The sequence below is a fragment of the Geospiza fortis genome, unplaced genomic scaffold (assembly GCF_000277835.1).
Source record: "Geospiza fortis unplaced genomic scaffold, GeoFor_1.0 scaffold242, whole genome shotgun sequence".
In the NCBI taxonomy this organism is placed as follows: domain Eukaryota; kingdom Metazoa; phylum Chordata; class Aves; order Passeriformes; family Thraupidae; genus Geospiza; species Geospiza fortis.
The window spans coordinates 468,294-484,672 of NW_005054574.1; the positions used below are offsets into that span (position 1 = coordinate 468,294).

The window sequence follows — 16,379 nt, forward strand, 5'->3', positions numbered from 1 at the left end:
GAAAATCACAACGGCAGTGGTGCTAAACAGGCTATTGGCACTGCAAAGCATTTCACACAAACATCTGCAGTGGTCTCACACATCTAAATGCATCGGTTTTTTTTTTTCTTTCTTTCTTTTTTGGAAAGCTTCTCCACACAATGCGATCCCCAACACCAGCGTGCTGCGCTGCCTGCTGTAAAACCTTCTACTTCACATTGCCAAGACAGGACAGTTTAAAAAAAGAAACATAACCCTGTGAACAGCAGCAAAGAAAACATCAGCAGGAGGGGACGGTAAAGAGAGAACGCCTGCGAATGAAAAAGGAAAAAGAGATTGGAGTTGTAATCCCAGGAAAGAACGAGGAGCAGCCCTGTCCCACAGATATAAAGGGAAGGAGGAGGAGGAGGTGGTGGTTAGTGGGAGATAATGGGGGGAGGGTCATCGCATGCCCCGTTTGGTTGCTGAATGTTAGATCAAACTCTGCAGCTTACCTTTGTAAACACAACCCCAAAATACCAACCCAAAGTGTCACTCGGTTGTGCTATGTGATCAATATCATCCCGATGGCAGGATTTTCCTCCACTTAGTGAAGCCGCTCCAAGCCCTGGAGTGGATTATTTTTAGGCTGGTGATGGGAAGATCAGCTGCTGCCTCCTATCGAGTTCCCAAAGTGCACAAACTCTTCTTGCCTTTCTCATACGCTGAAGGGGGCAGGAAACTGGGAAGAGACAGGCAAGCAAAAAGGACCAATTTTTCACCTCCTGAAGCTACAGTCCCCTGGGATTTCTTCTGCTTGCTTTTATTTTCATTTTTCCCTCTCTGGAGCAGTAAGATTCCAAGAAGCTGCATTGCAGCACATGGACTATTGGCAGATGGCTATTCTGAAGTAATCGATTTAGACAAGGTAGTCTAACTTTTGGCAGGCTTGCAGAGATTCAGCTTTTGATTTCTATGTAATTAATCTTGGATAATTTGAATTTGACAACACAATTTTGCATGTCTTCCACTGTATTAAGCAGAAAAGTCTACTCAGATATTTTACTTTACTCACTTACCTAAGTCCCTCCAGCTCTTCTGCTTAAAATACTGACCAAATCTCACTTTTTGATCACACAGGTCTGCTTCTTGTGAAATGCCTTTTTAAATACTTGAAATAAAATTCCAAACTAATTCGATGCTCATACCAGGAATATAGTTTTCAACACAATAGCCCTTATTTACATGGGATAACATTTTTTAGTTGCAAGATCCATGATATAAGTTTACTTAGAGGTGAAGAAGTCCCAAGAGAGCCCACATGTGGTCAGTTGGTTTGCTTGCTCATTTTCTCACAGCACCATCAAACAAAGATGAACCAAGATTAGGATTTTTCCATTGTGACAGTTTTACTTGAGCCTTACAACTTGAGGCCATAAATTGCAAAGATCTGGGACTTGTAGCACCAGACATGTGGCAATGCAGGCTGGTTTTGAGTACAGCTGTTGGAATCACAGAATAGCCTGAGCTGGAACAGGGACACAAGGATCACCCAGACCAATTCCTGTTCAGTCATTCAGGACTGAAGCTGGAGGCCCTTGGGACAGAATTCTGCTTAGACCTCACAGAACCCAGGAATTGCATCTAGATCATTAGAGAGCAAATGGTTTCCAAGGGATTGAGGTCAAAGATGCTTCCATGTTTCCATGAATGGGGTTACACAGAATGCTAAGCTGAGAATGGACTTGGATAGCTGAGGCCAAACACTGCAGGATTTATCAAAACCTTGTCAAACCCAGACTACTCCTTTTTCTCTGATGTTTCAAACCTGACTGGTGTAGGAATAAGAAATCAGAAACCTCAGAGTTAATTAGTACCTTTTGTTAGCTCCCATTGATTTGAAATACCAACACAGCTTTACTCTTCAACAGACCTCAACAGTCCTCCAAGGCACTTTAAAATCTTAGACCTGTGTTTACTTTTTTTTCCCCTTTTATTTCTTCCCTTTTCATGTGTTAAACACTTTAGAAAAAAGATTATGGATTGAAAGTCTCTGAGTTGTCCTATATATCTATGTTTGTTAAAGAAGATTTTTTAAAAAATAAAAATGTTTTAACCCATCTAATCATCTGAAATAGCATTGTCATGTAATATTTTTGAAAATACATTTAATTTCTGACAGAAGTGAGTAACATTTATGGTCACAATTTTCTTCACCAAAACATGACTATTTAGTTCACTGTAATTCAGTTCTGTCTTTTCTACAAAATCGTTTAAACCATTTTGGAAGGAAAAGGAAGGAAAAAAATAAGGCAAAATGAACATGGAATCAGACAGCATGTTTCATTTTGCTGTTTCTAAATGGGGCACTTTCATTTCTCTACATGACAAGCTAAAGTGTTTTGAAATGCATTTTAAAAGGATTAAGAAAAATGAAAAGCTCTGAAATGTCTGCCCTGATCTGGCATTTTGTATCAGGGCTTTTTGATTTGTCAGGGGGAAGGAGGGGGGACGAAGAGGGAAAAATGGTAATTACAGGAATTCAAAGTGTTTCAGGGAATGATTGGACGTTTAAATGAATGGAAACAACCACAGGCCGAACCTCAGGTACCCCCACGTCCAGCACGTCACCGGCTTTCCCAGGCAGCCTCCAGAAGACGAGATCTGGTACCGACATCTCCCCAAGCCGAGGCTGATTCAGCTGCAGAGGTGCCCGCGGTGCGGGACCGAACCGGGCACGGCACCGCCGGCACCGGGACTGCCGCCCTGGCAGCGGATGCGGTGGCGGAGGGAGGCATTGCGGGGAGGGATGTAGGGAGGATGCGGGGAGGGACGCAAGGAAGGATGCGGGGAGGGATGCAAGGAAGGATGCGGGGAGGGATGCGGGGAGGGATGCGGGGAGAGATGCAGGGAGGGATACGGGGAAGGATGCAGGGAGGAATGCAGGGAGGGATACGGGGAAGGATGCAGGGAGGAAGGATGCGAAGAAGGATGCGCCACCCTCTCGGGCTCCCGCGGCCGCCGCTATCCGGGGCACTCACCGGCCCGCCGCTCTCCGGGGCACTCTCCGGCGGCGGGGGTCCCTCCGCAGGCTGGAGGCCCCGCGGCCCCGGAGCGAGGAGAGCGCCTGACCATGGCGGATGGGCAGCTTAAAGGCAGAAGCTGCTTCACCTGATGGCTACGGGGAGGGAGAGGCAGAATGCAAAATATTCTAAGCAGATCTTCACAAAACCGCTGAGTTTTGGCTCCTTCGTTCTGTGAAATCCATGGCCCAGCCGGCACTGATTTCCACACCCTGGTGGGCTTCCATCAGCTTGACCAGCTGAACCCAAAAGAACTAAAATGGTGGAGGAATAACATGTGTGGGAAAAGCTTTTCATAAATTAGGACTCACCACTGTGAGGAAAATGACAGGCACTGCAGTGTGGATTTATTTGCCACAGGACCTGGCTGAGCACTCTCCACCTGAACTGTCTTGGTTTATTTAACTCACTAACCAGGAAAGGAAGGTGGCTGCACTCTGGACCCTGCTCACACAACAAGCTGTTCTGGTTTCAGTGCCAGCAGCTCTCTCTGCCATTTCCCATATTGTGGGCCAATCCACAAGTGCCCTTCTACAGCATTTATGGCAATCAAAGCACTGGACCATAAAGAATTTCCAGTTATTAGCCAAACTCAGAGACATGCCTGCAGGCTCCTTGTCTTTTCCATTTCTTAGGTGAAGAGCTGAGATCACCATCATTTCATCCACTAAAGTAGCCCTTTTGGAGAAAACCTCTCATTGTGCTGTACTGGATAAATTCCTTGACTGATTTTAAACCAACTTACATAATTTATACCAGGGCTTTATGCTAATAAAAAATTCAGAGTCGATTATACATTAAAAGTTATGGACTATCAAGTCTTTATTTTGCTTCTAAATTTGTCACGGTGACAGAATCCCCACAGTGCTGTGTCAGAACTCGTGCCACCATATAAAAAGATCAGACTGACACAGCTTTCAAGATTAATTTTATTTACACTTACAACCCTACTTTAAAAAAAAGCTTGCTGTTTTCTTATTTTTTCTCTTAATTACACATTGCTCATTTTATCTAAAGAAAAATTAATGCATCTAACAAGACAATTGTAATGAAGTAGCAAAGACTTAATTTTTTATTTAATTTTTTTTAATGTCATAGAAAATTCAGCCTGTTCTTTGGATAAATTCTCTGTCTGTTTAAAATATTTATTGTTATTAAGCGGGGGGGGGGGGGGGGGGGGGCGGGTTAGAAGCTTAGTATTATTTGAAATATTTTCCACAGTTTTTTTTTTAAGTTATCATGCCTGGTTTCTATGGGGAAAAGTGTTGTGGAAAATATATACAGCAAAATTTCAACAGAGCAATCTAAGTAGTGAACAACTCTATATGGAGAAGGATGAGAAAATCCCAGACCTCAGAGTTCATCTCTATAAAAGGTGTAGAAAGCCACAGGCCTTAAACAGGGATTTACAAAGCTTCTGACCTTTGAGGGACAACGGCACTGTGGTGGAGTCAGAGGCACCAAATAAGATGCTACCATTTGCCTGGGTAGCTCTTGATCTTGGCAAAAGTTAGACCCTGCACACAACACAAATTTTCAGATCTCCAGGTTTACCTGTTCTGTTTGACAAAAGCTGTTTTACTAAAAACAAACAAACAAACAAACAAACAAACAAAACAACATAACTCCACAACAAACCACCAATACAGGCAACCAAAAACATGTGGTTTGCGTTACACTATTTTTTTCCTTCAAAAACCCACAAAGTCTGAGAGCTATTCCTTTCATATTGAAGGGCTTTTCAAGGCTGTCAAGGATAATGCAAGATCTCCACATCCTCTGAGAGTAGTGGAGTTGCATCATAAATATCATAAAGTAAACCTCATGTACTACAATTTAGATTCTACCAAACCCATAGACCCACTTGTACTATAAATGACAATGATATTGTAGATTTTACATGTATGTCTGTGTGTGAGGAACTGAAGAAAAGGGGATTCTTTTTGTTTAAAATAATCACAGAATCATTAAGGTTGGAAAAGACCTTCAGGGACATCAGGCCCAACCTGTGACCAATTCCTACCTTGTCACCCAGCCCAGAGCACTGAGTGCCAGCCACATCCAGACATTCCTTGGACACCTCCAGGAATGGGGACTCTCTCCTCTGTGCCATATTGGATTTGAGTCTTCTAGGCTGACACTGGACAATTCAGACCATTCTTTTGCATTGCCCAGAAAATCTTCATTATTTCTAACCAGCAAACCCACCAGTCAGATTTTAAACCCTCTGCAACCAAATCAGAACTAATGTGGGATCAGGTTCATTTTCTCCCATTAAACTCAACAAGGCACCTACATTGTTCAGTTCCATTTACAAATGTTGGCTTTTAGACATGTAGCAGTCAGAAATAATTTTAGGTGTTTAATTTCAGAGTGAATGTCTGAAAGGGGCATTAGATACTAAAACAGAACTTGCCTCACAGAGGATTAAATGGCAGATGCTTGACTGCTTATGTGTCTGCCTGCTACTAGGTTCCCTATATAGCATTTAGAGAAAAATACATTTTTAGATGATTATTCTTTTCATTCTAAACCAGATATAGAAGACAGTGGGAACTAATTCCACCCTGGATATGACTATCTCATCTCCTGGAGAATGACAGTGTCTATATGGTTAAACTTTTGAAAACTTTACCTGTATCTTTCTCTTTTTTTCTTCTTTTGAGGTATGGAAATAAATTTTCAGCCTGAAATATTTTTGCATGTATATTTTAAAAGGCCAATAACCATGACAAGTGTCTAGTAGAGGCCATCCCCACCATTTTTACTACACCTGGTAGAACCCACACAGAATGTCTCCTATGTGCCTTTCCATCTCTCATTGTAATTCCATAAGTTTTCCTACTTGAGACCTGCCACATTTGATGCTGGTAAAAATGTATAGCATAAGGAAAAACAAATCATCAAAACTATTAGAAATCTCTTTGACAGGAAAAGATTAAATTCATTTGCCTATACTAACCCTGAAATCTGACATGTGTTGCATACAAAATATAGTTTGCTTTTTTTTCCGTTATTTGTTCCATGTAGAATACATTCTTTAAAAATCCACTACCTTAAGAGGATGTATTTAATCCTTAAGAAGATTCATACCTTTTTTTGCAGGCAAGATATGTAGTGCAGTGCCTTGCTTTCAGAGAAACATTCAACCATAAAGGGTCCCACATCTGCTTTTTATCTAAATCCTCATCCTCTAATCTCTGAAGCTGCATATCTGTAAGCTGGAAGCTTCTTAACATATCTCTGTTCAGACTTCTGGGAACAGAAAAGAACTTCTGTTCAGATTCATTTCCATAAAAAGAACAAACCCCAAATACATTTAAAATCATTGCGATCACAATTTATGTTGTATTTCAGTTAATGATTGATCATCCAGGTAATTCAACTGCTGCAGATTAAGTTCAGGATTAAGTTGAGGATTTAATACACTCTGCCCTGTCCTTTGTATTATTTGCTACCCCCGTATTTAGCACAAAATACTGATGTCCTGGATCTCAGATCTTTTCTCATTTTCTTCTACCTGATGCCATCTGCCACCCTTGCTGGAAATCAGGGAATGGTAATGTAAATCTAAATTCCATTTTATAGTGCACAGAACTTTATTATATGTCACTTTACATGGATTAAAATTGGGGAAAAAATTAATCAAAATATCAAGATTAAGTTAAAATTACTCATTTACAGTAGGACATGCCAATGGCCCAGCAGTGGAAGACAGTGTCTTAGCAGAAAAAATTTGAAAACAAATTAAAACTTCCTAAATTATCCAGCAATCAGCATACTGCAGAAGCTTTATGTCACAAGGAATGTTGCAGCCAAAACACTTTCTGAATCTCCTGGGTAAGGTATATCTAAGGTACTTGTGTAATACTTCATTAGAGGCCCATGACACCAGTCTGACAGCGTGGTCAAAGGGTTCATATAGGTAAAGAAAAAAGGGGATAAATTCTTACAACACAATTGGTTCAGGTCTAAGACAACCACAATACCATATGGTACAGCAATTATAGAACATTATACTGCCTTTGTGGTGAAAACAGCAGTTCCTGGGGAACAGTAGCAGCAAAACACCTCCCTGAACTGTACAATAATTCCAGGCAGACTCTTGGCAGACAGCATAAGATTTTTTAATGTGACTTTAGGAACATTTACATCAAATCTGCTGTAATAAAGCAAAAGGTCTGAGAAATGTAAAAGGGAATTAAACAGACTTTCATCATTGTTCATTCTCTTTTACATCTTGTCCCTGTAACAGTGACGAGCAGCACAATTTCGTTTCAAGTGGCCCAATGGGTTCTTTTGCATCTTTGCATAAGAAATGCTGGTACACAGAGGCAATCTGGCCACCATCAAAATAATATGACCAAAACCACCCTAGCCAAATCTTCACTTTGTGAATTGGTATGTAAATGGACTGCACTCAGCTATTCTGCTGAACTGATTCTTCCCTGCTCCCAGTAATCACTGGAAGATCCCGCTGGTCTATGTGCAATTCTGTGTGTAACATGCTAAGCATTCTCACTCTAGCTGCAATTAAAAATGAACCCCATCTGTACAATCCAGACCCAAATCTGGTCTGTAGATGCATCATCATCCAGCAGTTGCTTCGAATTACAGGGTTTTATCTACAATGAGACTGATTTTGTGAGCCAACTTGCAGCAACTGACTGCAAGATGGGGCTGAGGGATGTCTGAGAGAAATTGAACACAACTGGGTTTAAATTTCAATCATAAGGCAACAGCCACTAGTGGTAGGAATCATAGACATATGACATGTTGTGCCTGAACAGATTCTATTATATCCTCAGGAGGTCAAACTCCCATTTTCCTTTTCAGAAAATTCTAGATGGAAATAGGAGTTCATATGTCCAATACTCAGTTCATACATTGTACGGTGCCCTGAGCAGCTGATGTTCACGTGAACTCTTTTATTTAGACTAAAACACCACAACAAATTCACTTTATCTGTTGCTATGGCAATACAATGTTGTTGGAAAAAAGTAGCTAATGCTATTGTGATTCATGTCATTCCACAGAACTGAGAAAGAAACTGTGAGAAAAAGTGAGGGGAAAAGAAAGGAGAGACACTTTAGAGGATGTCTCTGGGAATATTTGTGTCTTTCAGGGAAAATACAGCTGCACATCCTTCTTACCTTCATTGAGCAGAACCTTTGTAGGTGGCTTCATCTGAACTGGATATTTGGCTAAATCTCTACTCAGCCCAGGCAGCTGGTGCTTAATTAAACTGATTCAATGCTAGTTGATAGGAAAACCACAACTAGCAGAATTGGGTGGAATTTTATTTTGAAAAGTTTTTGTTATTCTGTCTTAGTCATTGAAAAAAAAAAGAAGTATTTATGTTATGTACTTACTTTTTACTTACAAAAATACAATAATTTTTCTTATTTCTACTTTTTTCTCCCTCTTTTATTTCTTCCCTCCTTTTAGAAGAAAATCACAGAGGAAGAAACTGAAAAATCTTATTTTTCTGATGTTTTTAGGGTCCATAGTACCTTGTATTTGTAGAGATGACAATTATGATAATATTGTGAAAACTCTTATGTGTCAAAAATTTATCTTTCTTTTTCCAATGACATTTCTTTCAATATTTTCAAAATGCAAAATCTGCGGCTCCATATTTTGAAAGTTTTAACTTGTCTTCTTAAGAAGCAGTCCTAACAGTGTTCCTACTGAAGCTGTGAGGAGATGCAGATTCCTGAGCTCCTGAGGAAACTTCCAGAGCTAACAAGAGATACATTAATTGAAGTAGTAGAAGAGGGGGAATATATGGAGTGATTATTCATATATGGAGCAGGGAATATATGGAAGCAGTTATTCAATGTATTAAATATTTTATTATGTCTGGGGAACCCAATAAAGTGGGATCCTGATAAATAAGCTGAAATGCTATTTTCTAATGGATAATTTGCCACAGTTTCTGGACACAATTTGAACAGTAAAAACCAGGATTCTTGCTTAGAAAGTTTTCTCTCATGCAAAAATGCATTTCAGCTTTCACCAAGAAAATTTGCAAGGGTGGACTAGTTCTCTTATCAAACTATTCTGTGTTTTGATATCAGGTATCACCAGCAAAAGTGCCACTACAATTTTAAAACAACCTTCTTTTCACCCTCAGTTTGAAGCATTCAACTCTGGTACCTAAACAAGATGTACCAGTATCCAGGCATCTTCCATCTACATATGGAGCTGTGAGAAGAGTGACACAGGGGGAAGTGCCCCCTCCCTAGTAAAAACTCTTGTTTTCAGACCAACAGGTGTCATTCCCCCTGAGCTCTAAGAAACACACCAATAAAGACAGAAAGTTACTGGTTGGAGCTGTGGAACACTTGATATGGGGAAATGGGAACACACACAGGAGGCAAATCAGCCTGAAATTTAACCAGGAGACAAAAATAATTGATAGAATCATTGTGTGCTTGTGCTCAGTGTGGCTGTGGTCAGTGCCATGAGGAGCTCTGGCTCCAGAACAGCATCCCCTTGGAGATACCTGCACTTTCTGTCTCAGTACAACTAAGCCAGCCTGAGAAAAATATTTCCGTCAAAGATACATACTTTAGGTAGTTTGCACAGGTGGTGACGGCTAAAGGAGATGTAATGCATTTCAAACACTCTAACAGGTAAGAGATCTAATTGGCACCATTCACAGCACAGGTCTTTGCAAGTGCTGTGCTGTCAACAGTTACTAAAGTTTTCCAGGAGTCCTTTCCTTAGAGACAAGGCAGAGATGTGATGTCTCACTGTGGTTTAGAGTATAATTTGAGGTTACATAGTAGTATAAATTGAGATTTGAGTCCCCCATTATCAAAATTTCCTGGACTGGTTTCATTTTGAGAAAATGACAAAAAAAACTTGCAAAGGCAAGAATAAGGGTATCATGATAGGGAAGATGATAAAATTACTAGATAATGCCTGTCTCTAAAATGTAGAGCTTTCTGTGTCCCATTCTTTTGCAAGACATAGCAAGGAAAAAGTTCAGGGCATGTGAGTTACTCAATGTCATCTTAGTCACCTCTTGGCCCAAATGGTCATCTCAGCCCCCTGTTTCCCCTCAGGAGGCACTTCAATCAAAATTGCATGACTGAAACTGCTTAAAACCAAAACCAACTATAAAATCATTTTATAGTGAATGTTCAGTGTCTTCATTAAAGTAGTAATCCAATTACTTACTCCACAATCATCACAGTACTACTTTTGGATAGGGTTAATTTAATGAAAAATAAGAATTTATCACAGATGCCCTATGGCCTCTACATATGCATATTCCATTACTTGTTTTCCCAGCAGCAATTACAAGTGAAATGGGGTGCCTGGGTAGTCAAAAAATGACCATTTGCTGGCTGCTGAGTTGGACTGTGAGAAAACCATCTTCCAAAACTTTCCGTGGTAGTGACACAGGAAGATTGTACATGCAGACCTGAGCTCTGCAATGCTCTCAGCAGCTGCCTTGAAGCAAGTGAGCCTAAGGAAATGTGACACAAAATATCCGAGAAGACAGACAGGCCCAGGGGGCACAGAGCTCCGGGAACTCTCTGGCTTTGCCGCCCATTGCGCAAGCCATGGGGACTGAGAAGTTCATTTCCCAGCAGCCTGAATTCCAAAGGTGGGATCAGGAGCCCCTGATGTCTGCCTGATCTTTTGTACAGACTTCTGCAATTCACATGCTCATAGAGAAATTATGAAGAGGATTATTTATCCAGCCCTGCAAATTCCTGCTCGGCCTGGGCTCGTGGTTCCATCCCAGGCCTGCTCTGTGGGTCCCAGCCAGCCATGAGCCCGGACACAGGAGCTGCCCAAAGAACAACACTTCTTTGTTCCAAACCAGCTTGAGACCCAGGCACAGGGAGGGTGCTTACTTTGAAAGGAAGAGGAGTAACACGCATGCACAAGGGAATCGTCTCACTTAAAGGGAAACCGCTACTGCTACCACCTGTAAGAACAGGAATTCCAACTCAACATAGCCATAAAAGAAGCAAAAAATATAGTAACTAGAAACTGCAAGCGGTAATAGCATAATGGCAACAGCAGAAGCCATTCCTTGTGCAACAGCCTTAGACTAACTGCCTGGAAATCTGTATGCAGTAAAAATAGTGATTGTACTGGGTTCTCCATAGACACATTTTGACATCACTGTTATAGTAAGAAGGGTCATTCATTGCACCTCTGATGATGATTCTCTCAGTTGATTATTACTATTGCTGTGCCACATGGTGTTCATGCTGCTCTAATAATGGCACTAGATAGTACTGGTCCCACCAGCTGCCAAAATGACATGTGAACACTCCTTTGGGTTGCTAATTTTGAGTTGCTCAGGGTTACACCAGGCTGTGCTACAGCAGCAGTTTCAGAAGGCATAGCAGTCTATAAGCTGTGTGAATCTATAATTAAACCTACTGCTTTAGACAGACAGAGGTATAAATTGCTCTAGACTAGGCCAAAATAAAGCTCTACTGTATTTAGGCCACAATTTCAAACTGTGGATCTCTCGCCTACTGAGAGGCAACACACAAAGCTTTGCACTTGGCAGACCAAAACCATTAGCAGCAGCCAGGGATGTTCAGTGTCAGGCAAAAAGGAGGCACTATATACACATTCCTGTGCTTTGAGTGAAAGAATTTGTTAATATGTAAAACAAACATGAATTTCATAAATAGTTTTGACATATATTGTGGGCAAACTGCTGCAGCAGATTGAGGATGTTTATGCTCTGAGCCGGTTTAATGACCCAGTGCTCAGATAAAATGAGTGAGCTGGCTGCTACAGTGGCAGAGATTTCTAACAAGAAATATATTAAGAGTGTTATGAACACAGGATGAATGGAAACACATGTATGTGACAGCAGCAGATGAGAAATTAGAACAAGGGGTAAAAGAATAGCCTGTACTAGTAATGAAGAACACCATTCCCTTGACACTGTTCCCAGAACATTGTTCTCAGCAGTAAAATTGAGTCATGTGATATTTAGGGCAAGCCCAAAAGGCCTGCACTGAAGCCCACAGGACAAGATGACTTCAGAGCACAAGGTGCTCCAGCATCCTCACAACAGGATAGCAAGAAGGCTGCAGCCTTTTGTTCCCCCATTGGCCTGTTGGAAAAACAGATAAATTTCAAGCAAACCAGTTAAAATGGGCAAAATCAGCAACTTTTCAAAGGTTTATGGAGGCTGAAGTAAGCAAGAACCCTAAACAACAGACTGCCCTATAACAAACACTGACTCCTAAAGGTTTTCAAAGACCCATCAAAACCCCAATTGTAGTCAATCAAGAATAACACCAGAGAAATGATGAGCACATGACAGACAGTGTCCTTTGCTATCTGTGTTGCACACAAATGATCCTTGCTTGGGGGACACACATGGGGGCTTACAGCTGTGATATGGGACTGTGAGTGAGTGAAATATTTGAGGGAATGTTAGTGCATAACATCAACTTACACAGAGATTTTATAATTAGGTAAAAAGTTCTCTTTGTCTAAATCTAAGATTTTGTTACATTTAATTTTCCTCTTTTTAAATATTTCCATGTCCCTTGATGTCTTCACCTTTAGCATTTCTAACAGCTGGCCTGAATATGCCATGATGTAACTCATGCTTGTAACTTGTCAAAACAAGCCATTGACACTACAAGGATTTTTTTTTGCAGAAATCTTTTACTTGTGTGACAATAAATATCAGTTCCCCTCTCAGTTTCTACTTAAAAAGCTCCATTTCCCCCACTAGTTCTTCACAGTTTCATTATAAAAAGGAAAACGAGGCAGGATTTTTGGTCTTTTGCTTTATCATCTGCTAAAAAAATTCTTTACCAGAATTTTTTGGGGTTGATTTAGAATACCATAGGCTGGTTGACAGACAAAATATATAAGAACTACAGGCTACAAAAAAAATCATTTGCTCATGCATGGAACAGAGATTTACTTTAAAAAAACAAAAGAGAGAGAGAGGAAAGAAAAAACACAAAATGCTGAACTGTGAAATTCCCCAACACTGTAAGAAGATACATACAAGTTGGAGGAAAAAGAGTGAAAAGCCATGAACTACAGAAAGAAAATATCATTCCTGTATTAAGACCCTTAAGTAGTATGGAATTTTTTGAAGATTTTAGGGAGGATCAAGATTAAATTACACTGCTAAAGAATATTTTTTTTAAACAATCAAGGTAACAAATATATTTGCAAGTCTGAATTCTGGGGAAAACTTCTTCTGCTTGTAGATCTGGCTAAAAGCTTAACCATGTCATTGTAATTAACCTGGCATCTGAAAAAGCTGAGTATTTGGGGATACCTAGCATTGTTAAAACTCACTTTCCAGCTGGGGAAAGCTGCTGATGTCCCCTCTCTGAGGGTAATCCAAAGTTAAGTTGCTTTCAAATGTTCTCTCCAGGTCCTTTCTGAAGGATATTTGAATTGTAAACTTTGACTGCACAAAGAACCTGAGGTATTCAGGCTTCCAGCTCATTGCTTATTTGGACACCTCGATTTATGCAGGATGAATCTAAATCATAGTATCAAAAATGATGTGTATATGTAAATATCTGCAATATTAGCTTGATTTGCCAAGGTGTTTGGATCCTTTTATAGTAAAAATAAATCAGCGTTGTTACTGCAAAAATTGATAAATTTTGCAGTATTTTATATCCAGGCAGGTTATGTCTACACTATCTGTCAAATAGTCTTGGTAAAAAAAAAAACTTCAGAAGTTTGAAATTACCTTTTAATATTCATATTTCAATTCTGATTTCTTCTGTGTCCATGAGATTGCCAAAAGGAACACAGTCCGTCCAGCAGCCACTGAATTAAACACCAGCATTTCAATCTGCTGCAGCAAAGTAGTTTGCTCCAATTCATTTCTACAGAAAGTCCAAGAAATACACCAATTCAAGCATAAACTCTGAACAATCATATTCCTTCCTGCCTGCTTTTCAGAAATTTCAGACCCTTGAACAGTTTCTTTGCCTTTTTCATAAACATGGTAACATTTATTCACCTAACTCTCATGTATGGACAAGCTGTGTCAGTCCAAGAACTGCACGAAGCTTCCAATAACAGGAATGGGTAATTTGAGAGATTTTACCAGGCCCATTCCCTGTTTCCCCTACACTGGTTTGACTTCAGAACTGCAGGGATTTCGCTGGAGCTATCCATGGTTCAGGAAAGGAGATTTGGAATTCTGAACTTTCTGTTGCTGCAGAGAGGCCTAGAAAGAGCAAATCTCAGTTCACCCAGAAAGTGGAACCCAGAACTTCCCATTGCACACTTCCATTGAGCCTTCCTTACCTGTTTCCATAGCATTCATTAAATCAGGTATGTCCTAGGAAAAGACACAACCCTGCAGCTGAGCCCACTTGCACTGCTGCTTATGGAGCCTGAATTAGACTGCTTGCACACTAAATTAAATCCCAGACCCAGCTGGGCCAACAGCAGTTTGGCCATTGTTTTTTTTTAATGCATTTGGCTTTGACCACACTCCACAAGGCTGCAGTAAGCTTCAGAGAACCACTGTGACATGCTTTTCCTGTTTTTTCACAATACAAGGTGTGGATGTCAGAAAGCGCACAGCAGATCGTGAGACTGGCAAATTGGAAGGACAGGGCTAATCCCATGCCAGGCAGTTCAGAGGTTGTTGGTGGGAAAGCAGACCCCAGCCATCATTACTGAGAAGTTTATTGTCCAGCCATGCCTGATACACATTAACAGCAGCTCCAACTGCAGAAAATTTCCCTAATTAACCAGCTAAATTCCATGACATGCTCCGTGATAGTTAGGTTACAACCTCTAAGCATTAACAGCTCAGCACACACCTACTGAACTCCTCTGGGCTTGTCCTTTTGCTCTTACACATGGACATGAATGAATGGACTTCTCTCTTCAGGAAAACAATAATCTGACTGTTTATAGCAACTGAGTGGTCGCCAAAAAGGAAACTCACAGATTTTACTATTCGCAATGGAGTCGTATGGCATGGAACATATTTTTTAAATAGCTTTATTCCCACTAATTTTACTTCTATACCAGCATTTCCTTGAAATTATCCAATTTGGCTCCTCTTGTTCAGGGACAATTGGGAATGACAGGATGGGGATATTAGTGAGGGGAAGGGAACATGTGCAGTTCCAAGACCTTGTCCCCACCACGGGCTGTGGGAATGAGTGCTGCCTAGCTGGTGGTGATGGAAGAGCTGAAATCCCTTCCTCCACACTGGGAAATCTGATCCTGCATGCCACTTTCATGATGCCCTAAACCAGGGTACATGTCCCAAAGATGCAGAAAACATTATATTCTTTGTTCTGTTCTCCACTTGTCTATTACTAGAATAGCAGAAGTTCTTATCTCCCTGAGTGCTGTGACCCACAGAGTACCTCCAGGAGCAAGATGTCAGTACAAACACAGAGAAAAGAGTTGGGATGTATTTAGCTGAGTAATGTGTGCTCAGAGCTGAGTTTCATCCTTGGATGCTGGAGGCAGGCAGCTGATGAACCCTCTGAGCCAGGCAGAGTTACTGAGACCAGAAAGCATAAAATGCTCCCTGGGTTAAAAAGAGGGAGAAAGGAAGGGCCTGGGGACTATCCCCTCTGTCTCTTCTGGCAAATACTGCCACATAGCAACAGTTTAGGTAGCTGGAGGCTCAATTCAGAAATGCACTCTTGATCTGAACTAAAATGTGGATACAGACGCATTTGAACCATTAGTCAAACACTTGATCCTGGGGGAAAAAAAAGCAGGAATAAACAATCAAGAAATTTTGGTGAGCACATAAAATAAATTAATAGTCAATAAAAATTTACAGAGAATGAGTCAAACCAGTATAACTTCAACCTACAAATCCAGACCTGTGGCTAGGAGGAGATGGAGTAGATGCCCTCTGTCATAAGCTCAGTGACTCTCCATAGCTTTCACATAAATAAACTACAGGACTGTGGTTTTCACAAAATGATTTAAATGTGGGGACAGGGCTGTAGGAATGACTGCAGGAAACTTCCTTGGGGCACACACAGCCAGAAGCAAAGGCAGAGGGTTGGAAGTCTCTGGCCATGCCCCAGCTCTTGCAGAAACAAACCATAGGTCAAAGCAAGCCAGTGGCTGAATTGTGTCAATGTTGCACAAGAAAAGGTAAATGATAGAGGTGTATAAATGAGGAATGTGAAGCAGTAATCCTTCTGCTTCACTCCCTTGCAATACCCTGTTTAATTCTGAGCACTACATTTTAAGCAGCCCAGAAGAGAATAACAGTGATGATGGGAAGTCTGGAAGATCTGAACCAGAAGAGTAAACCCACGGGTCTGATCCTGAAAAGTCCGAGCTGAGATGGGGCCTGTTTTCAAATAG

The 16,379-nt window shown here is 40.8% G+C and overlaps 1 protein-coding gene across 1 annotated transcript in view; it reads right to left on the minus strand.

The window, feature by feature from the left end:
* ABCC9 (ATP binding cassette subfamily C member 9) overlaps positions 1-483 on the minus strand; it is a 71,107-nt gene extending 70,624 nt beyond the window's left edge. The window contains exon 1 of the mRNA XM_031064254.1: positions 474-483. The gene's annotated coding sequence lies outside the window, so the exon portion shown is untranslated. The remainder of the gene's footprint in view (positions 1-473) is intronic.
* Between the last annotated feature and the right edge of the window lie 15,896 nt (positions 484-16,379).